Raw genomic sequence first — 23,158 nt, 5'->3', positions numbered from 1 at the left:
GCTGAGATCCCACATGTCTTGTGACCGAAAACCCTAACATTAAAAATGGTCCACATCAAAAAAAGAAAGTCTTAACAACAACAACACACACAGACACATAAAACCATTTTTGAAGACTGAATCAGGTATCTGTAAGCACTATGAAGGCTGGTTTTTTAATTATTTTTCTGTTTTGCTCACTCTTACATTCCTAGCATCTAAAATAATGCCCAAATCATGCTAGATGTATGATGCAGATTTACTGAATAAATGCACTCCGTTATAAAAGAACTTGCCTTGTCACTATAAACTGTCCAAAATTATGGTAATTGATTCTTTTCTATATTACAAAAGGAAAAACTCATTTTATGTAACTTCTAGAGTGACCATATCTCAGGGTGGAAAGAGGTCTTATAGAGCATCCAGCCTAGGCTTGCAGGGTGACTTGAATTCACCTTGAGTCCTTGCTAGGGGTCTGTCCACTCTGCTCCAGATCGCAGCCTTCAGATGGAATCTCTCCAGGTCACGCTGAGAAGTTCCCCTTACTTGGCAGAAACCTGCCTCCACCTGCGGCCACCCAACTCTCCACCTCCACCTTCACCTCCCCCAACTCTTCCCCTTTTACTTGGTAATGTTATATTATCATCCTTCCCTGCTCTCAGTTTTCTCATATCCAGGCTAAGTTGAGTAATTTCTCATTGATAAACTTAAGGTACTTCATAACGACATTTCTTATTAATAAAATAACTAGACACAAAATAAAAACTCTTACTGGTACATTCTGCTCTTACTCACCCACTGCTGCTAAGTTGCTGTTAAGTCGCTTCAGTCGTGTCCGACTCTGTGCGACCCCATAGGCGGCAGCCCATGAGGCTCCCCTGTCCCTGGGATTCTCCAGGCAAGAACACTGGAGTGGGTTGCCATTTCCCAGGCTCTTCCAAAGGTGGATGTTGCTGGCGCCACCTATTGGCAGACATCTGAAAAATGTCTGCAAGTGTAAAATAATAGATTTTTGTAGTTCCAGTACAAACAGAAAAATTGCTGTGAATTTTGTCATCTGCTTTCATATAAGATAAACACAAATATCATTACAGCAAAACTTATAGTAGAAAAAAATCAGAATCTACCAAACTATCAGTAATGAGATGAATTATGGTACCTACTCAATGAAATATTGTAGCTATTAAAAGTGATGGTCCTAAAGATTATATAATAAAATATAAAATGCCTACAATATAGTGGGGTTAAGCGAAAAAAACATATACAAATTTGTAAAGACCATATGATTACTACTTATACATAATTGTAAACAGCCATGTTTCACTACAGTCTAAAAATTAATGCAAAATGCCGTCATTGGTAGTTTTATGGCAGTGAAGTTACATATGATTTTCTTTTTTGTCTTTCTATAAAGTACTTCATAAAGTACTAGTGATACTTTTAAAATCATAAAAATTTAAATGTTTTTACATATCTTTCAATATCTCTCTCTGACATTTTAGACAAAACACACATACCCAGATGTATATACATTCATGTACTACTTCTTTATTATTTATCATCTTCACCTTGAGTCAGTTTCTTATAAATGTGGACATGCATTTTGGTGGAGCCAGAAATATTAATAGTTTTACTGATCATTTGAGGAGAGGCAGAAGTATGCTGCATGCTTTCAGTGCACAGGGGCATATGGCACCTGCCTATCCTTGTTAAGCATCCCTTTCCACATCTATAAAATGGGGCTGAGAACAGCAGCAGCAGCTATTCCATAGGATGATTGTGAGGATGGAAAGTGATGCCTCCAAAGCAACTGGCATGGCATGGAGTAAGTGCTCTGAGTATTACTGGATTCTCTTCTGTGGTGGTGGTTTAGTAGCTAAGTCGCATCCAATTCTTGAGACCCCATGGACTGTAGCCCATCAGGCTCCTCTGTCTGTGGGATTCTCCAGGCAAGAATACTGGAGTGGGTTGCTATTTCCTTCTATTCTGAGATCATTGTAAAATTACAATGGATTGAAATTGTGTCTCTGTGTGTGTGTGTAAGTGTGGATTGTCAAGGAAGACTAGAGAGGAATGGGACCAAGGGTGATAGGCATGTGACTGAGAGCTAGAGGCAGCCTCCCGCAGCAAGTTCACCCCGGGCCAGACTATCTGAAATTCCTGGGGGATGAGGGAGGAGCTTCTTGTTTGACCAAATTGGAAGTGGTCAGACAAGAGATGGCAAGAGTGAATGTCGACATTCTAGGAATCAGCGAACTAAAATGGCTGGAATGGGTGAATTTAACTCAGATGACCATTATATCTACTACTGTGGGCAGGAATCCCTCAGAAGAAATGGAGAAGCAATCATGGTCGACAAAAGAGTCTGAAATGCACTATGTGGATGCAATCTCAAAAACGACAGAATGATCTCTGTTCGTTTCCAAGGCAAACCATTCAGTATCATAGTAATCCAAGTCTATGCCCCAACCAGTCTGCTGAAGAAGCTGAAGTTGAATGGTTCTATGAAGACCTATAAGACCTTTTAGAACTAACACCCAAAAAAGATGTCCTTTTCATTATAGGGGACTGGAATGCAAAAGTAGGAAGTCAAGAAACACCTGGAGTAACAGGCAAATTTGGCCTTGGAATATGGAATGAAGCAGGGCAAAGACTAATAGAGTTTTGCCAAGAAAATGCACTGGTCATAGCAAACACCCTCTTCCAACAACACAAGAGAAGACTCTACACATGGACATCACCAGATGGTCAACATCGAAAACAGATTGATTATATTCTTTGCAGCCAAAGATGGAGAAGCTCTATACAGTCAACACAAACAAGACCAGGAGCTGACTGTGGCTCAGATCATGAACTCCTTATTACCAAATTCAGACTTAAATTGAAGAAAGTAGGGAAAACCACTAGACTATTCAGGTATGACCTAAATCAAATCCCTTATGATTATACAGTGGAAGTGAGAAATAGATTTAAGGGCCTAGATCTGATTGATAGAGTGCCTGATGAACTATGGAATGAGGTTCGTGACATTGTGCAGGAGACAGGGATCAAGACCATCCCCATGGAAAAGAAATGCAAAAAAGCAAAATGGCTGTCTGGGGAGGGCTTACAAATAACTGTGAAAAGAAGAGAAGCGAAAAGCAAAGGAGAAAAGGAAAGATATAAGCATCTGAATGCAGAGTTCCAAAGAATAGCAAGAAGAGATAAGAAAGCCTTCTTCAGTGATCAATGCAAAGAAATAGAGGAAAACAACAGAATGGGAAAGACTAGAGATCTCTTCAAGAAAATCAGAGATACCAAAGGAACATTTCATGCAAAGATGGGCTCGATAAAGGACAGAAATGGTATGGACCTAACAGAAGCAGAAGATATTAAGAAGAGGTGGCAAGAATACACAGAAGAACTGTACAAAAAAGATCTTCATGACCCAGATAATCATGATCACTGACCTAGAGCCAGACATCCTGGAATGTAAAGTCAAGTGGGCCTTAGAAAGCATCACTACAAACAAAGCTAGTGTAGGTGATGGAATTCCAGTTGAGCTATTTCAAATGCTGAAAGATGATGCTGTGAAAGTGCTGCACTCAATATGCCAGCAAATTTGGAAAACTCAGCAATGGCCACAGACTGGAAAAGGTCAGTTTTCATTCCAATCCCAAAGAAAGACAATGCCAAAGAATGCTCAAACTACCGCACAGTTGCACTCATCTCACATGCTAGTAAAGTAATGCTCAAAATTCTCCAAGCCAGGCTTCAGCAATACGTGAACTGTGAACTTCCTGATGTTCAAGCTGGTTTTAGAAAAGGCAAAGGAACCAGAGATCAAATTGCCAACATCCGCTGGATCACTGAAAAAGCAAAAGAGTTCAAGAAAAACATCTATTTCTGCTTTATTGACTATGCCAAAGCCTTTGACTGTGTGGATCACAATAAACTGTGGGAAATTCTGAAAGAGATGGGAATACCAGACCACCTGATCTGCCTCTTGAGAAATTTGTATGCAGGTCAGGAAACAACAGTTAGAACTGGACATGGAACAACAGACTGGTTGCAAATAGGAAAAGGAGTACGTCAGGGCTGTATATTGTCACCCTGCTTATTTAACTTCTATGCAGAGTACATCATGAGAAATGCTGGACTGGAAGAAACACAAGCTGGAATCTAGATTGCCAGGAGAAATATCAATAACCTCAGATATGCAGATGACACCACCCTTATGGCAGAAAGTGAAGAGGAACTAAAAAGCCTCTTGATGAAAGTGAAAGTGGAGAGTGAGAAAGTTGGCTTAAAGCTCAATATTCAGAAAACGAAGATCATGGCACCCGGTCCCACCACTTCATGGATAATAGATGGGGAAACAGTGGCAACAGTGTCAGACTTTATTTCTTTGGTCTCCAAAATCACTGCAGATGGTGACTGCAGCCATGAAATTAAAAGATGCTTACTCCTTGGAAGGAAAGTTATGACCAACCTAGATAGCATATTCAAAAGCAGAGACATTACTTTGCCAACAAAGGTCCGTCTAGTCAAGGCTATGGTTTTTCCTGTGGTCATGTATGGATGTGAGAGTTGGACTGTGAAGAAGGCTGAGCACCGAAGAATTGATGCTTTTGAACTGTGGTGTTGGAGAAGACTCTTGAGAGTCCCTTGGACTGCAAGGAGATCCAACCAGTCCATTCTGAAGGAGATCAGCCCTGGGATTTCTCTGGAAGGAATGATGCTAAAGCTGAAACTCCAGTACTTTGGCTGCCTCGTGCGAAGAGTTGACTCATTGGAAAAGACTCTGATGCTGGGAGGGATTGGGGGCAGGAGGAGAAGGGGACGACAGAAGATGAGATGGCTGGATGGTATCACTGACTCGATGGCTGTGAGTCTGGGTGAACTCCGGGAGTTGGTGATGGACAGGGAGGCCTGGCGTGCTGCGATTCATGGGGTCGCAAAGAGTCGGACACGACTGAGTGACTGAACTGAACTGAACTGAAGGCAGGAGCAGAGAGGGCGTGAACAGAGTGGCCCAGGTACTGGGCCAGCAGTGCTTGTGAGTTTGCAGGAATTCAGTGAAGGCTATGAGTAGTGGGCTCCCATTTGAGCGTTGGCATTTTGGGGGACTGCTTCTGGGTCAGTACATGTTCTCTGACAGCAGGGATACACTGGCTTGGTCATGCATGAACCGAAACCAGATAAGGAGATCCTTCCTGTAAAGATGGTGAGTGTAAATTTTCCCTGAGGCCAAAGGACCAGGAACAAAATGGTGGAAGGAAGGTGGGCTCCCTGGGAAGATGAAGCCATGGGGGGCTTCAAGACCTCTTCTTGTTCTCACTGGTAGGGTTGCTGTGCAAGTAGGCAGCGTGCAGACAGAGAAAGCCATGCACATTTAAGGGCCACCCACGTGGCCATAGTTTCCAGTATCATAGCCAGAGTCAGTATGCTTTTCCACTTTGGAATAATTCCTGCATGTGATACAATTTAAGGAAAAACAAGGAGCAAGTAGCCAGGACGAGCCCAATCTCTCTTTCTTATTTGCTGTCAGATTGGATCAGCCCAGAGTCAACAGACTGAATCTTCCTCATTATTGTGTGATAGTAAATGAATGAGCAGCCACCAGAAATTCACTCCCAAACAGTATGATTTCGAAAAAAAGAAATATGTGAGCATCAGAGCCTCTAGTTGCAAGTTATCACCACAAGGCTATAGTTTTTCCCTGGGCCACTCTCTCTCTTTCCCTGGCGGTGTAAAATGTATTCTAGTTGACATTTCAGAGCGGCTGGCAGCTCCATTGTCTTGATTGAATGCCAAACATGAGCTAAAATGCATTAACTGTTTTGTCTGCCTGGTGCCATTTCTGTGGGTGGACATCTTGTGTCATTCTGCTGGAAGAATAACAGGATTAACAGAAAGAGGAGAGCTCCAGACAAAAGCTCAAGTCTCAGAAGGAAAGGAATGGGGTGGATATACCCAGGAGGGAGTCTGTGTGTGCAGATGGTATTCCCTGGTCTGTGTCTGCTCCATGCAATAAAAGGGCACAGTTGGCAAGGGAGAGCAGTTTACATATTCTCAGAAACAACTGTGCTAATTTGAAAAGAGCAACAGGATAACCAAGACAAGGCAATGAAATCCAAGTCAGGCAAAAAGAAAGAAAAAGGTGACAATTCTCAAATCACCTAAGAAAATCGGTGGAGCACACCTACCATGGCTGACTTGGGAGAGATTCTCTATTAGAACATGGCCAGCTACAGACTCAGAGAAGGCAATGGCAACCCACTCCAATACTCTTGCCTGGAAAATCCCATGGACGGAAGAGCCTGGTAGGCTGCAGTCCATGGGGTTGCGAAGAGTCGGACACAATTGAATGACTTCACTTTCACTTTTCACTTTCATGCATTGGAGAAGGCAATGGCAACCCACTCCAGTGTTCTTGCCTGGAGAATCCCAGGGATGGCAGAGCCTGGTGGGCTGCTGTCTATGGGGTCGCACAGAGTCAGACATGACTGAAGTGACGCAGCAGCAGCAGCTACAGACTGTGCTCCTCATGTTGTAGGTTTCTGAACATTCACTCTATTTATTTTTGGAAACTTAATTGAACAACTGTATGGAGGCAAATTGTACTTTCTGCTCCTTTGGATAACTTTGCATAGTGGAGTGCGTGTGTGTATGTATGTGTGATTTTGCCTTTGATTGGGTTTTTTTTTTAAACCATGGGTTACATTTTCTTTTTTTTTGTTAAATAGAAGAGTTTCTTATATTTTGCAATGAAGCAAAGAGTTGGCAAACAAATTACGGCTAGAGACAAATGACAAATTTTATACTATCTTTCTGATTAAACTATCAACTATTTGGAAAATATAGAATGTTTTTATGATAGATTATCTTTTCATTAACAGGATTAATGCTGTTGTATTATACACTTTGACCTCTGAAAACAGTGTCGATATTTCATTCCCATCCCTTTCCTTTAGTTGTTTCTTGCATCATTACTGAATTCACTCAACCTCTGCCAAGTTTCCCTCTCCCAGACACAGTAGCTATTAGGGATGTGTCCTTCTCTGAGAGAGGTCTGAATATTTACTGGTTCCTGCTGGCCCATTGGCATGGATCCTGGCCAACCAGAAGATAAATGGAGCTGTCCCAGGTCTTGAGCCAACACTGAGCCCTGTCTGGAAGCCGCCCACCAGCCATGGCCGGGGAGCCACACCTGAGTCCCTTTTTTATATTCTCCTTCCTTTTCCCTATCCCCTCTCCAAAGTCACTCCTCTGCAGTGATTTACCAAATGCCTCCAGGTTTTCCCCCCAGCTCATTCTGCTTCCAAATATTTCCTTGTTGCTCAGACACTTTGGAACCTCCTTGCTGTGTTTCATTGTCATTTATCTTTTCCATGAGAAATTTCTTAACCAGAAATTTTGTCTGTCTGTCATCATTTTGAACAGCTGGGAGGCAGTTTCTCTTACCTGTTCTTATGTATCCATCCTTCCCTTCCCCAAAGTTCCCCATCCCCAGTAGGATTCAGGATAAAGCCATGTGCTAACCACTGAGTGAACAAATGACTGAATTTCTCAAAGGTAATTCAGATAATGGTTTTTGTTTTTGTTTTTCCTTTTTTTTTTTTTTTTTTTAACCTCTGGCTGTTATTTTGATTGATTTTCTTACTCTATTCTCTAATGTCTTATTTCATCAATGATTTTCTCTCTCAACTCTGCCTTCAACTTCTTTCTTCCTTCTGGGTCCTGGCTGTCAATCGATAAACAGGTTTGTCTCTTGCGTTGGAAACAGAATAAAGACAAAACACAGGCAACTCTTCTCTTAACTCTGTGTCCCATTCATTTGTGGAACATGTGTTACTGGACCTCCTATGTGTCAGTACTGCTGCCAGCGCCAGGTGGAGACAGAACAGCTGCTGCTCCCGTGGAGCCGTGAGGGGATGCAGATAATAAACGCACCAACACACGAAGCTCTAGTTGCAGCTCTGTTATTCAAAGTGAGGCCATTAGGTGTCTTTGTCAGAAGACTTTCCCATCAGCCCTTCCTGCAGGCTGACATGCCTTGGTGACAGAGTGTGGGCTGGCTTTCAGTCTCCTGTCCCTTGGGTCTTCATAGGCCTGCACCAAGGTCCTCAACAGTCCTACCACCCCTCCCCTCCTCCCCCTCCCCTCCTCCACCCTTCCCCTCCTCCACCCCCCAGCCTCCTTAGAAGGGTAGGCTGCAACTGCAGCCCTTACTCCGGATCCAGCAGCAACCTGGCCTCAATTCCCACCACATGACCTTCTTGCAAAGGTCAATGGTCTTCGGTTCTTAGTCCCATGACCTTGAGCCTTAGACCCTAGGGCTCATTTCTCCATTAGGGGTCACCTTCCTCCTCTCATCCACCCCTGCTTTCTCTAGTTGCTTTTTCTCTGTCTTCTTCCCTTCCTCCCCTCCTTCCTTTCTAGCTTCCATTACCGGCCCTCTGGTGTTTTCATTTCACATTCCCAGGGAGCAGTCTCACCCCTTCTCATGGCTTTCACCTCACCTCTCTGCTGATGAATCCCTAGTTGTCTTCAGATCATTGTTCCCATATTTCTAAGTTCTGGCATCATGGGCATGTGGCCAGCATGGGGTCTGGAACTCCACACTTCAGAGGGCCTCATTTGAGATTTAATGTTCTGTGTCACCATATTGAAATTCTTAAAAATTTTATCTTTGAGGTGTGAATCTGTGTTTTGTGAACCTATGAGTCTGCTAGGGCTGCCATAACAAAACACCACAGACTGGATGGCTTAAAGAACAAATTTTGTTCTCATAGTTCTGGTGACTGGGATGCCAAGATCAGGGTGCCTCTGGCTTGGTTTCCTCTGAAGAATGAAAGGAGAAGGTCTGTTCCAGGTCACTTTCCTTGGCTTCCAGAGGTCCATCCCCTTGCTGCCTCTTCCCATGGTGGTCCCTCTGTACATGAGTGCCCCTGGTCTCTCTGTGTGTCTTAATCTCTTCTTATAAAGATACCACTCAGCTACCTGCTCCTTTTGTCTTGAGAGCATACGAAGATGCTGAGAGGGTCAGGGTCCAGCCATCCTTGCCCAGGACTGGCAGCACCACTGCATGTTTTGAGGTGATTTGGCAGGGCTCAGCCTTACACCCCTGCCCAGGTATACAGAGCATCCTGGCTGATGTTGCAATCCCTTGGTAAGTTCCCCTTACCATGGCCTGTGATCTGTGAATTGGACAGCAGGCCATGGTGAGGGGAACTGATTTCCCTCCATCCCAGCCCTTTGAGACTCTAACTAAACATCACAAAACTCTCCTGCACAAAGTTTTTGTACATAGTAATCCATGATTTTATACATGTTCAGGGGATAATTGACTCCATGGAGCTAATGTGTGGACCATCTGTGGTTTGGCTTTGCGTACCTTTTCACCCCCATCTCAGTACCTCCTTCACTATGCTGCAGCCCTCCTGAATTACTGTAGCCCGTCTCTGAATGCACGTTTTCTTGCATGTTTCCATATTTTTGCATGTGCTCTTCACTCTTCCTACCATATGCTTTTCTTTAATATCATTCTATCAAACTATGATGTATCCTCCAAAATTAAAATTACATTTTATCTCAGTGAATCCCTATTGTCATCACCTAAGGTTCAACAAAGCACTCCTGTAGAGCCTCTATGCATCTCTTTTATAAGATTTCTAACACTAAAGTCTGACTGTTTCCTAATCGGTCTGTCCCTTCTACCAGATTGAAAGCAATTTTGAGGGCAATACTATGTTTTAACCACCTGTCATTTTCTCAGCAACTGCTGCAGAGCTGAGTACAGTAAATAGAAACATTTGTTGATCACTCAGTGTATGAATGCATATATGAATACATGACTGAATGAGGAGATGCCTAAGTTTGTGGTGAAGGGCATGTACTTTGGAGTCAAACAGCCCTGGGTTTAAATCTCAGCTCTGGCAATGAGCTGAGTTTAAATCTCCTTGGTTTAAATCTCAACTCTAGTCTCATGACCTTGGGGACATTACTCATAAACTTCAGTTTTTCCCACTTCAAAATGGGGCAAATAGAATTGACTTCAAAGTAAATTGTTGTCAGTTTGTATTGACAGACAACAGCTATAGCTACATATAAGTCCTATCACTAAATTTCTGTGAGCTTGAAAGGTGTTATGGAATGAAGTGACAAAATTAAGGGACAGTGGACAGAGAAAGACAAATACTGTACAAATACTGTACAACATCACTTATATGTGGAATATAAAAAGTACAACAAACTAGTGAATATATTGAATAACGAAAAAGAAACAACTCACAGGTACAGAGAACTTGTGGTTACCAGGAGGGAAAGGGAAGGGGAAGGGCAATACAGGGATAGGGGATTAAGAGGTAAAATCTATTATATATAATAAGCTACAAGGATATATTATACAACATGGGGGATACAGGCAATGTTTTATAATAACTATAAATGGAGTATAATGTTTAAATATTGTGAATCAGTATACAGTTTACCTGTAACTTACATAATATTGTACATTAACTATATGTCAATTTAAAAAGGGAAAATGAAGCTGTATTCTTCTAGATTTATTAACAAAAAACTCATTAAATGTCTGCTGGATACAAGGCACTAAGCTGGGACTTGTGGAGAAATTTAATATAAAACAAGCCTATGGAGGAATAGGAGGAGCTGATTTTAGAGTTAAACTCTAAAATGACAGGTGCCATAAAGAGGGATCAGATTTGAGAATAAGAGTTTGTTTGTAGCTGGGGCAGTGAGGAAGGCTTCCTAGAAGAAGTGGCATTTGAGATGGACCTTGAAGAAAAGGAAGAAGATATTGCTGGCACTGGGAGAAGGAAGAAGGGAATAGATGCAGCCACAGGGAGGCATGAACTGTCAGTAACCTCAGATACACAGATGACACCACCCTTATGGCAGAAAGCGAAGAACTAAAGAGCTTCTTGATGAAAGTGAAAGAGGAGTGAAAAAGTTGGCTTAAAACTCAATATTCAAAAAACTAAGATCATGGCATCTGGTCCCATCACCTCATGGCAAATAGATAGGGAAACAATGGAAACAGTGAGACTTTATTTTCTTGGGCTCCAAAATCACTGCAGATGGTGATTGCAGCCATGAAATTAAAAGACACTGCTCCTTGGAAGAAAAGCTAAGACCAACCTAGACAGCATGTTAAAAAGTAGAGACATTACTTTGCCAACAAAGGTCCATCTAGTCAAAGGTATGGTTTTTCCAATAGTCATGTATGGATGTGAAAGTTGGACTATAAGGAGGGCTGAGCATTGAATAACTGATGCTTTTGAATTGTCTTGTTGGAGAAGACTCTTGAGAGTCCCTTGGACTGCAAGGAGACCAAAGCAGTCAATCCCAAGGGAAATCAATCCTGAATATTCATTGGAAGGACTGCTGCTGAAGCTGAAACTCCAATACTTTGGCCACCTGATGTGAAGAACTGACTCACTGGAAAAGATCCTGATGCTGGGAAAGATTGAAGGCATGAGGTGAAGGGGACAACAGAGGGATGAGATGGTTGGATAGCATCACTGACTCAATGGACAAGAATTTGAGCAAGCTCCAGGAGTTGGTGATGGACAGGGAAGCCTGGCCTACTGCAGCCCATGGGGTCGCAAAGAATCAGACATGACTGAGTAACTGAACTGAGCTGATGGGGAGGCAGAGATGCACAGGAGAGAAACAGGAGCTCTGCCGTCCCATTGTTGATATTGCTCCCACTGAATGCTGCAGTTTCAGCCTCCGAAACTGAGGGTTTGTGGCCTTTTCTACACAGTAAGATATGCCCTTGTTTTCAGGAGTCTTTGGCCCTCTGCCCAAAAGACGCCACCCTACTCTGACAGCTAAGGCAGAGACGCACCTGTTTGCAGCATGTCTTCTCAGCAGTAGTCATTCTGAGGCTCCGTGCTCTGATTGCATTTGCTGCATCCTGGACCATCACGATGGTGTGATCACTGACCTAGAGCCAGACATCCTGGAATGTGAAGTCAAGTGGGCCTTAGAAAGCATCACTATGAACAAAGCTAGTGGAGGTGATGGAATTCCAGTTGAACTATTCCAAATCCTGAAAGATGATGCTGTGAAAGTGCTGCACTCAATATGCCAGCAAATTTGGAAAACTCAGCAGTGGCCACAGGACTGGAAAAGGTCAGTTTTCATTCCAATCCCAAAGAAAGGCAATGCCAAAGAATGCTCAAACTACCGCACAATTGCACTCATCTCACACACTAGTAAAGTAATGCTCAAAATTCTCCAAGCCACGCTTCAGCAATACGTGAACCGTGAACTTCCTGATGTTCAAGCTGGTTTTAGAAAAGGCAGAGGAACCAGAGATCAAATTGCCAACATCTGCTGGATCATGGAAAAGGCAAGAGAGTTCCAGAAAAACATCTATTTCTGCTTTATTGACTATGCCAAAGCCTTTGACTATGTGGATCACAATAAACTGTGGAAAATTCTGAAAGGGATGGGAATACCAGACCACCTGATCTGCCTCTTGAGAAATTTGTATGCAGGTCAGGAAGCAACAGTTAGAACTGGACATGAAACAACAGACTGGTTCCAAATGCGAAAAGGAGTACATCAAGGCTGTATATTGTCACCCTGTTTATTTAACTTCTATGCAGAGTACATCATGAGAAACGCTGGACTGGAAGAAACACAAGCTGGAATCAAGATTGCCAGGAGAAATATCAATAACCTCAGATATGCAGATGACACCACCCTTATGGCAGAAAGTGAAGAGGAACTAAAAAGCCTCTTGATGAAAGTGAAAGTGGAGAGTGAAAAAGTTGGCTTAAAGCTCAACATTCAGAAAACAAAGATCATGGCATCTGGTCCCATAACTTCATGGGAAATAGATGGGGAAACAGTGGAAACAGTGTCAGACTTTATTTTTCTGGGCTCCAAAATCACTACAGATGGTGACTGCAGCCATGAAATTAAAAGACACTTACTCCTTGGAAGGAAAGTTATGACCAACCTAGATAGCATATTCAAAAGACATTACTTTGCCAACAAAGGTTCGTCTAGTCAAGGCTATGGTTTTTCCTGTGGTCATGTATGGATGTGAGAGTTGGACTGTGAAGAAGGCTGAGCACCGAAGAATTGATGCTTTTGAACTGTGGTGTTGGAGAAGACTCTTGAGAGTCCCTTGGACTGCAAGGAGATCCAACCAGTCCATTCTGAAGGAGATCAGCCCTGGGGTTTCTCTGGAAGGAATGATGCTAAAGCTGAAACTCCAGTACTTCGGCCACCTCATGCGAAGAGTTGACTCATTGGAAAAGACTCTGATGCTGGGAGGGATTGGGGGCAGGAGGAGAAGGGGACGCCAGAGGATGAGATGGCTGGATGGCATCACTGACTTGATGGACATGAGTCTGAGTGTACTCCGGGAGTTGGTGATGGACAGAGAGGCCTGGCGTGCTGTGATTCATGGGGTCGCAAAGAGTCGGACATGACTGAGCGACTGATCTGATCTGATCTGATCTGTACCATCAACAGGGCGGTACCGGCTCTTTTGCGTGGGTGATGGATTGCTTCCCGGTGACCAGGAATGTGTAACCAATATGGAGAATTATGGAAGGACTAGTGCATCTCATCACAGATGGTCATATTATGCCATTTAGAATTAAACTGCCTATGGCCAATATAGGAATATAGCTGGAAGGATGGTTTGCAAAACATTTCATTTTACATGGAGTGATGAAACTAGCTTTAAAAAAAAAAAAAAAAGAATTAACTGTCATTTCCAGGAATCCTTTTCTGGCACCAAGAGATGGAGTTAATCAGAGTCACAAACCTGCCTGCCTGCTGCTCTCGCTACATTTACCCTACTGCAATACAGCGCTGGTTCCACTTGGCTTCCAGGGCGCCAGGCCCCCTGAGCTTGAAGGCAAGCCCTACCAGGAGGTCATCTCCAATCCCCTGCTTTAATACTGCATCCCTCATCATCAACATTCTCTGTCCTTTTCCTGAGTTCTTTCTTCTCTACAACACTTGTCGCAATCCAATACAGGACACGTTCTTATTTGTTCTTTTGATTGCCTGTCTTTTCCCTAGAATACAGGCCCCAGGGGGCTGCTTTCCATTGCCCGATCAGTGACCGTCAGGGAATAAGGGCTCAATAAGTATTTACTGTAAGGCAGGAGCGAATTAGGTCTCTAACTTGAAACCACTCCTGTTTCACTCCCATCTTTGGGAGGCCCTGTCTGGTAGACCCAATGCCGAAAGGCATGAGGAGATCAGTTTCAGGTATTAAAGTAGCTCACGATGGAGAGTCCCAGTGTAACTGAACCTGAACCCAGTACTGAGGATTTTTCCCAACCCCCTCCTAGACTGCCTCAATCCTCGCACAGTTCGCGGGCTCTGGTTACCTAAAGTTGGCCAAACGGGCGCACTGCCGAGCCCCGGAAGGGCTAACAATGCGTTCGGGTCCTTTTCCCTTCCTCGCGACAGGCTGTCATCCAGAAGGTGCGTGAGTGCCACCCCCCAACTCAGGGCACAGAGCGTTCGGCAGAGCTAGCTCCCCCAGCGGGGCGCCCTTGAACTCGGTGGGGGTGGAGGGGACGGCCCCACGCCGCCTCGCCGCAGGTCGGGAGCGCGCGTCCCCGCCGCACCGCAGCGCCGGGAGCGCCCGGCCGGCCAGACAGCTGAAGGCGGCGGCCGCGCTCACGCACCTCGCAGGAGCTGGTAACCGCGGGCGGCACGAGAATCTGGAACCTTGAGGCTCTGGCTCCCACGGACGGTCGGGCTTGCTGAGGTTGCAAGGGGGTGGTTTGAGTGGAAGGGAGTGGGGAGGAGAGATCTGCTGCTCGAGGGTGCCCGGGGCAAGAGTGCGGACGCGTGGAGTGGACCCAAGTACAGAGCCTTCCTGGAAGCGGGTTGCTGTGAGTGTCCTGCCGGAGGGCGTCCGAAAAAGCAAGGAGCGCGGCGCCCGGGGCTGGGGTGGGTTTCGTCCTTTCGCTTGCACTCAATGATAGGTCATACCTTCTCCCGCCGAGGGGCAGAACTTTCGTTGTCCTGGCGGGCCAGCCCCGATGTCTCCAGCAACCGAGACAGCCCCCAACCCGGGCGCGGGAGACCGGCCTGTCCCGGCGGAACGTGCTGCCCGCGGCTCCCGGGTGCGCGCCCCTGGCGGTGGGCTGGGCTCCTGGAATAACGCGGGTTTGACTGTTGTTAATTCATTTTGCTTGTGCCCAGGCGCCTGCCTGCAGGTCATTCTACTGTTTAGAGGGAAATACCGCGTTCGATTTTTTTCCCCTTTTTTCATCGTTTCTGTGTAATTAACTGAGGAAGACGGAGAGTCGCCTCATTAGAAACTTGTTCGGAGGCTTTGTGGTTTCCGCCGCGGTTTAGATGACACGGGTAATCGGAGATGATACTCCGGATTTCATCTAACAAAATCGAAGCCTGTGATGGTGTTCTAAAAGCAAAGGGAGCTTGGGGAAAGTCTCCCTGCTACTCCAGGGAGGAGAAGGGAACTCCCACGTATAAACTAATTCTGATAAAATCCCAAAGGTAAATGGTAATATTTCCAGTTTACAAGTGAAGAAAATTAGGTTGCGATATTAAATAAGTTTTCCCAGCCAGATCCCCCAGTTAACAGTGGGGAGGCGAGGTCTGGAATCTAGGACTGTGATGCAGTGGGGGCGCATCACCTAAAACGCAGGCAAGAAAGGCCAAGGCTACAAGGATAAGGTCCAGAGTGCAGGAGAGGTAGCCAGGTGCTGGGGTGCCCAACAACAAACAGTTGTGTTCTTGTCAGGAAGATTACCCAGTGTTTATGAAAGATGAGGTGATATTAACAGGTGACAGGGAAGGCAGTGTTGCGCCCAGTCTGTTTCCTTCCTTTCAATAAAGGAAGGGCAGCCCAAACCCCTTAAGAGGATCCGGAAACCCTGAAACTGAGCTGAGGTTCAAGTAGCAGGCATCCTAGCTCACAGTCCCTCGGAGCAGGCTTGAGAGATGGTAGCCAAGCCTGTAGACTTCAAAAGAAGGAAACCTTGAATCCTGGCAACCCTCCAGAACAAATTCTTAGAGAAGCTAGCTCAAGAGCACCTGGGAAAGGATTTGCAAAATCAGTGTATGCCAAATGAACTTTTTTCTCTCTTCTGGCAACCTAGTGGGGCTGCAGGTTGGGGCACGCCATATCTACTGTTTTTCAGCTGTGGGTTGTGACTCATCAGTGGAATGCTATCAGTGTAGTGAGTTACACCAGCCTTTTTAAGACATGAAATTCAATAGAAGGGATGAGACAGGATCAGAGTGCACTGTATGTACAAGGGCAAGTATTGGGTTATGAATTGTGTGTGCGTGTGTGTGTGGTTTATCCCACTGCCTCTGCATGGGTGTGCATACCTAACCCTGGCTGCGCTATTGTTCCTTCCAGGCTAATTTCCTCTGCTCATCATGGGGTCATCTTTTACTTTGCAAATACTATCATCAGCATCTTCTGGAAAATGTAGCCTTCCTCCTGCCTCTTTCTCTAGGCCCCCAGGTGTTGAGGTATTTTACCAATCAGAATTCCTCTCCAAATCCTTTATTTTGATCTTCTAATGTTGTAGATCTGATGACAGCTTGGCTGTGTGCTTCCTACTGCACAGCTTCCTTTGGTCCTCACAGCTAGGTGGCTGTAGTTGTTCATATTTCACAGCTAGGAACCTATGAATAACTCAGTCACTGCCTCCCACCCCCGTCATAGATGTGTGTCCCACCTTTACAGAGGCATCCTATCCCTAAGGATAAGGTGTGGGAGGAGTGGACACACAGCAGGGCTCCATCTCTACACCTCCCTGGTGTCACTCATCATGAAACAGATATAGAGGGGACATTTTTCTGTAGGATTCTCTATAAGACTCATTTCCAGGCAAGAGATATAATGTTGAGCTCACAGTATGGTTGAAGGTCTTCTTCTGCATTTGGGATCAAAGAATCAATGAAAAAAGGAAAGGATGGGGTGGCTCCGCTAAGCTGCAGTTCATGTGAGAGAAGTAACCTGAGGGTCTCAGTGGCCCACCAGGCCAACGTGAACCTGTGTGAAGTAGCTGCCCAATAGCAAACATGGGTTGCAGTGATGAGAATAGGCTTTAAAAAGAAAACAAACAAAGCAAATAGATATTTGCAGGGAGCTGATTATGTGCCAGGTAGAGTTGTAAGTGTTTCACAGTTGTTTTCTCAATCCTGTCGCACCCTTATGAAGTAGAGAATATAATTATCACTGTTGACTTTAAAGATATTCACAACCTAAAAGTTGAGAGTTACATTTAATTTGGTGGAAATTTTTAGAACTTAAGTCTGGGAGGCAGCAAGCATCTCAAGTAACCCTGAGAGAACTGCTCTGAGGAGGTGGCGTGGAGGGCAGGTTATATAAAAGTTTTGCAACAAAGAGCAGGTAGTCAGAATATCAAAAGATGATTGTTAATTAAAGAAAATTAATACCCCAAGTTAGGAATTTAGCGCTTTTCTATGTATGGGAAGATGCAAGAGTCTGGGATCACTAAAATCATTACTTTGATATGCACCTCAGCTGTCTGGGACCAGTATCCTGCATTTTTACATCCTGATTTTCCTCAGGGCTCACCGTAGGAAGTGGCTGCTGGCTGCTGGATGGCAGGACTTTTCTTTCCTGACTCTCCTCAGGCTCCCCAGCTCACCATCTGTGGTGGCTGCAATTGCTGATGACTGTGGCATCCTTGTTTTCTGATATGGCAGGAAATACTCCATTTCTCATCACCATTCCCATTTAACAGATATCGAGACTAAGGCACAGAAGGATTAAGAAATTGGTCCAAGATCATATAGGCAGCAAGTATAGAGATGTGATTACAGCCTGGGCCTTTACACTACCATCTACCAACCAGTGACATTCAAGTCAGAGGAGCTGGGGACCCCTCTAATCAGGGTCACATCTTGGGTGGCTCCTTTATAGAAGACAGAGACCAACTTCAGAGGATCCCGAGGAAGGTGATGGGATGATGAGGGTCTGAGTACCAGGCCATATGAGGAATAGGGAATATTTTTTTTTTCACCTGGCAAAAAAGCAGCCTTGGCCAGTTCTGAGGACATTCCTCAGATATCTGAGGAAGAGAAAGTAGGTTTGCTTCCAGAAGTAGATCAAGCCAGTGCTGGGGGATCTTTCAGGACTGGGGAGGGGATTGCCCACTGGGTAAACGGGTGTCAGATTTCATTACTCAATGCCCTTTCTAATGCTCAAATTTTATTAGATCGATACCCTGGTGGCTTCAATCCCTGGATCAGAAAGTGGGTTGCCATTTCTTCCTGGATCTTCCCTTGAAGAAAGGAATGGCAACCCACTTCAGTATTCTTGCCTGGAGAATTCCATGGACAGAGGAGCCTGGCAGGGCTATAGTCCATGGAGTCATAAAGAGTCAGACACGACTGAGTGATGCACACACACACACATATAAGAGAAAAATTAACTTTCAGTAACTGAAAATGAACACACTCTCCTAGACATCTATGTGTGCCTACAAAAATAAAATAGGGAACCAAATTAAAGTTCTGAACAAGACATACATTCAAATTATGTGCAATTTCAAAGGAAAGGGCAAGACCAAGAAGTAGAAATTCCAGTGTAGATATTTGAGAACTTTTCAAGATTCCCAAACCTCATTGGCCACTTGCAGAACAGAAGTTCTTTGAGAGCAGAGGCTTTGTTAAAAAGATTTCTTCAAAGAGATATACTGGTACTGCCTTCATCCCAAACATAATGTGAGGGGCTGTCATGGGAACACAAGTCTAGCTGTACATGCATTTAGGGTTCAGTGGTGGCCTAGGCTGCAAGATCACCTGCCTTCCCCGAATTTGTCAGGGCAAAAGATGCCCAAGGATTTCCTGAAGACCTGCCGGCCTTGTGGGGAGATGATTGGCCTGGGTCCACTCCAAGATCAGCCCAAGTGTGAGGGCAACCCCAGCAGCTAGTGTTTCCAGGAATCTAGAGGCTAAGATAGGAGTAAGCCATCAGTAGAACGAAAATGAGTACATGTAAGCACCCATGTATAGAGTGTAGGATATGACAGCCATGAGAAAGAATGAAATAGGATTTTCAGGAGCATAGCTAAAACTATGGATGATCAAACTAAGTAAAGAAAGTCAGAACCAGGAACATGGCAAGAAATATTCTTTTTCCAGAAAGGAAACCAGAAATATGGCAGGAAATACTCTATTTGTCCAGAAAGAAAAATATCATATTACTTATAGATGGAATCTAAAAGTAGTGAATTAATTGAGAAAACATAAATGGACTCAGGGACTTAAAAATCAAACTTATAGTTACTAAAGAAGAAAGAAGGGCACAAGGGGTACATTAGGAGGTTGGAATTAACAAATACGAGTTATTACATATAAAATAGTCAATAACAACCTGTGTATACTAGGGGAGGTCTATCAACACTATGTAATAACCCATATGGGAAAAGAATCAAAAGATGAACAGATAGATGTGTATGTATAACTGAGAAAGTTTCTGTACATGTACAACACACACAACATTATATGTCAGTGTTAGGACAGTAAACAATAAAAAGTTAATTTAATGAAAAAGAAGGGAATGAAACATAAGCTTTTGGAAAGTGATCATTAGAAAGTGTAACTTTCCTGCTGCTCTGTCTTAAACCATTGCTTTAGTTTAAATTTCCTTTTCTGTGGGACAGAGATGGAAATACCTGCTCCCACTCCTTTCTTGCTTATTAAAAGATTGATTCAGCTCCAGGCTGTAAGGAACGGTGTGGGCTGCTTGGAGAAAGATTTTGGGGGTTCATTCTGGCACATTTCACTGTAATTTATAACCCCCAAACAGGACTTCCACAGCCTCTCCACTTGCTTTGATCTTGGAGGGATGAAAAGCTAGCCAGCTGTTGGGCATACAGAAAGAGAAAAGACGTCAGCCATCCCCAGGTTGCTGCAGGAGTCCAGCATGCAACAGGCCTAGCTGGCATAGGCAGGAGATTTATTGTTATAACCAGGTTGGAGTTTCTTTTGTCTCCAAGCAGCACACTTTAATTCTTGGGAGACTTTGAAGTGGTTGCTTGAGTAGAAAAGTCCCCAGGATTCTGCTCAAGTGTTAGTCTGAGGGTGGGAAGGATGAATGCACTGAATGCTATTTTAAGGAGCAGCGGAAAAGAAAAATGAAATTAACATTTCATCAGGTCCTATAAATTGTCCCAGCTCAGAGTGTGTGTTACATACGCTTCAGTGGAAATAGTAAAGAGTAGCAGTCTATACTTGATGTGTACTTAAGACCAAGACTTTGAAAGGAGCCTTTAGAAAAGAAAAAGGAAATGTTTACTTGCAAGAGAATTCAAGGGAGCCAGGCTTCAGAAGATTGGTTCATCAAATAAAACCACAATAAAAACTTGAAGGAAAATGCCCCCAGATAGTTTCCAGGATTCTCAAATGCACATAGTCTGTTGTTTATGGTTGAAAACAGCTTTCTCAAACGATGGTCATATTCTCCAAAGTCATGATTTATCTTCAGACATTCCCATGGTAAGCAATCAGGGTAAAAAAATTTTTAGGGAGTCCAGGTTTACAGGACATTTTCAAAGTTTTATGATTTTGGAGACCAAACTTCTAGACAGGATGGTCATGTTATTTTTGGCTTATTTCAGGGTACAAAGTGATTTTTTTTAAACTGGAGTATATGAAGTGCTTGGTCCCATTGGAAAGAAAGGCAGGTATACATTTTTGCTTCCTCTCTTTGCCAGGGTGTGTCTTCAATCCATCATGTTGTTGCTAAGATGTGAAGTATAAAATAAAAGTTGAGAATCTTTGAGCTGCTAAAGGTGGATGTTTCTGTCTCAGTTTAATTGTTGTTCATGTCCATGTTACCAAGAGCTATGTAATTTCCCCCTGACTAGAGAACATTGGTAAATTTCATAACCCTTCAAGTTAAAATAACTTATAAGCTTCAAATGATTATTTTCCCTAAAGGTGCATTTGTTTTCCTCTGCCAAAACAACCATTAAAGGCAAAGACGGGGCAGCTAGGGGAGCTGCGTCTTTAAATACTGGTTCTGAATTCCCCTGGTTGATCAAGGAAAAAAACTAGGAGATAAGTGATGGTAATAGTTATAAACATAATCTGTCTTTCTACCAACCTTTGTGTAGATTTCCCCAGAAAATATAATTCTATCTTCTGTGAAAAACAAAGCAAAAACCAAGAACAAAAAACCCACAGAAATTTAAGATGCAGATCTGAAAATCTGGAAGCTGCTAGAAACTATATCTTGTAAACCTATGTACATTGCTACCTATGCTTCTTTAAAATTTGCACTAAATTACCACCATAGGCAAGGAGAGTTAACTCATTTTTCTGGGAGTCTGAAGTGGAGCCCAAGGTTGCCGGAAGCAAGTTGATGTTCACATTGAGCTTTCATTTGCTATTTGTAGTTATTTTGAAACATGTTTAATATTAAAATGTCCTCTAAATTTTCTCCTAAAATTGATGCTCCGGAAGGTTGAACCAGGTGGGACACAAGACTCTGGGGCTTTTTGGCACCATTGGACCTAGGAGAGAGTAAATCACTAGAAAGTTTAGCTTTGGTGGTGCTCTGTCTCCAGGTCTTAAACCATTGCTTTAGTTTAAATTTCCTTTTCTGTGGAACAGAGATGGAAATACCTGGTCCCACTCCTTTCTTGCTTATCAAAAGATTGATTCAGCTCCAGGCTGTAAGGAACAGGGTGCACTGCCTGGAGACAGATTCCATCAGCAATAAATACAAAGTCAGTTTGTTTGCCAGATCATCCTCCAAGTGATTTAAGACACAGCCAATCTCATGCTCCTTAGTCGTCTTGTGCCAAGTGTTTCAAAAACTCCATTAGTTAAAATGGAAAGGGTGGTTGTCTTCCTATCATCATTAAAATGGTAATTCACCTGGCCATGATGCTTTCTAATAGCATCTATATAAATCAGTATGACTGTTTGGTGAGAGGCACTAACAGAATCTGGTTTATACTCTTGTTATTAAAATGAGAGCTTCAAGTAATCCATGTGATGGGATTTGAAAGAAGGGAGAGAGTCCTCAAGGACTGAGAAGCTTGGACAGAATTCCCTGGAGGAAATGATGACTGATTTCTACCCTCAAAGGCAAGTGGGAAGCTGGAGAGCAGGAGATGGCAGTCCAGGCTGGCAGGTGGGACAGAGTGGGCAAAACCTCAGAAGACCATCTCTGAGGGTCCCCTCACCCCAGGCTCCTCTGTCATAATGAGTCCTTCTAATTCTTCAAAGTTTGTTTGTTTGTTTAATGTGGACCATTTTTAAAGTCTTTGTTGAATTTGTTGCAATATAGCTTCTGTTTTGCGTTTTGGTTTTTTGGCTGGAAGGCATGTGGTTTCTTAGCTCCCTGACCAGGGATCTAACCTGTACTCCCTGCAATGAAAGGCAAAGTCCCAGACACTGGACCACCAGGGAAGTCCTGATGAGTCCTTCCTTTCTTAATGACTGTGTTGTACCTGTTATCTGTTTCATCAGGCTGCTGTGATGTTTCTTAACGTGTGTGTATATGTGTGTATGTGTATGTGTGTTTGTTTGAGAGAGTGAAATTCAACAGAGGAGAGCATGGTTCTAAACTCAAGCCTGAATTCACTGAATTCCTTGTGGGTACAGGCCTTGACTTTTCAACCGCCGCTAAATCATTCAACATCAAACTCAGTGTTTAGAATTTGTTTATTGAGCTGAACTGACTCATACTAATTTTAACATGTTCATGTTCTTTCTCCTTGAGGGGCATGTTAATAATAATGTTATCAAGGTATTGGTTGACATTGTCATATACTGGAATAGGTTTTCTTTCCAAAAATGTATGTTATTTAGTGCCAGTAAGAGTGATTGGTATTTAAAAAAAAAAAAAAGAGTGATTGGTATAAAGTAAGTTATTTTCCCATCACTTCATGGGAAATAGATGGGGAAACAGTGGAAACAGGGAAATAGATGGGGAAACAATGGAAACAGTGTCAGACTTTATTTTTTTTGGTTCCAACATCACTGCAGATGGTGACTGCAGCCATGAAATTAAAAGACGCTTGCTCCTTGGAAGGAAAGTTATGACCAACCTAGATAGCATATTCAAAAGCAGAGATATTACTTTGCCAACAAAGGTCCGTCTAGTCACGGCTATGGTTTTTCTAGTGGTCATGTATGGATGTGAGAGTTGGATTGTGAAGAA

The 23,158-nt window shown here is 43.6% G+C and overlaps 1 protein-coding gene across 10 annotated transcripts in view; it reads left to right on the top strand.

Moving 5' to 3' along the window:
* The window catches only part of MRAP2 (melanocortin 2 receptor accessory protein 2), a 145,115-nt gene that overhangs the window by 66,699 nt on the left and 55,258 nt on the right, over positions 1 to 23,158 (top strand). For 2 of the 10 annotated variants that reach the window (XM_086316430.1, XM_086316424.1), the window contains exon 1: positions 14,619 to 14,719. The exons of 3 other annotated variants lie outside the window; for them this stretch is intronic. The gene's annotated coding sequence lies outside the window, so the exon portion shown is untranslated. Of the gene's footprint in view, positions 1 to 14,247; positions 14,446 to 14,618; positions 14,920 to 23,158 lie in introns of those variants that run through there. 5 more of the 10 variants (XM_086316428.1, XM_086316426.1, XM_086316423.1 and 2 more) reach the window with 5 other exon arrangements.

This window comes from Bos grunniens, chromosome 9, assembly GCF_055505025.1.
Source record: "Bos grunniens cultivar Pamir isolate PY7600 chromosome 9, Bosgru_T2T1.0, whole genome shotgun sequence".
Lineage (NCBI taxonomy): Eukaryota > Metazoa > Chordata > Mammalia > Artiodactyla > Bovidae > Bos > Bos grunniens.
The sequence above is the reverse complement of the archived record's forward strand: the minus strand, read 5'-3'. Positions and strand labels throughout refer to the sequence as shown.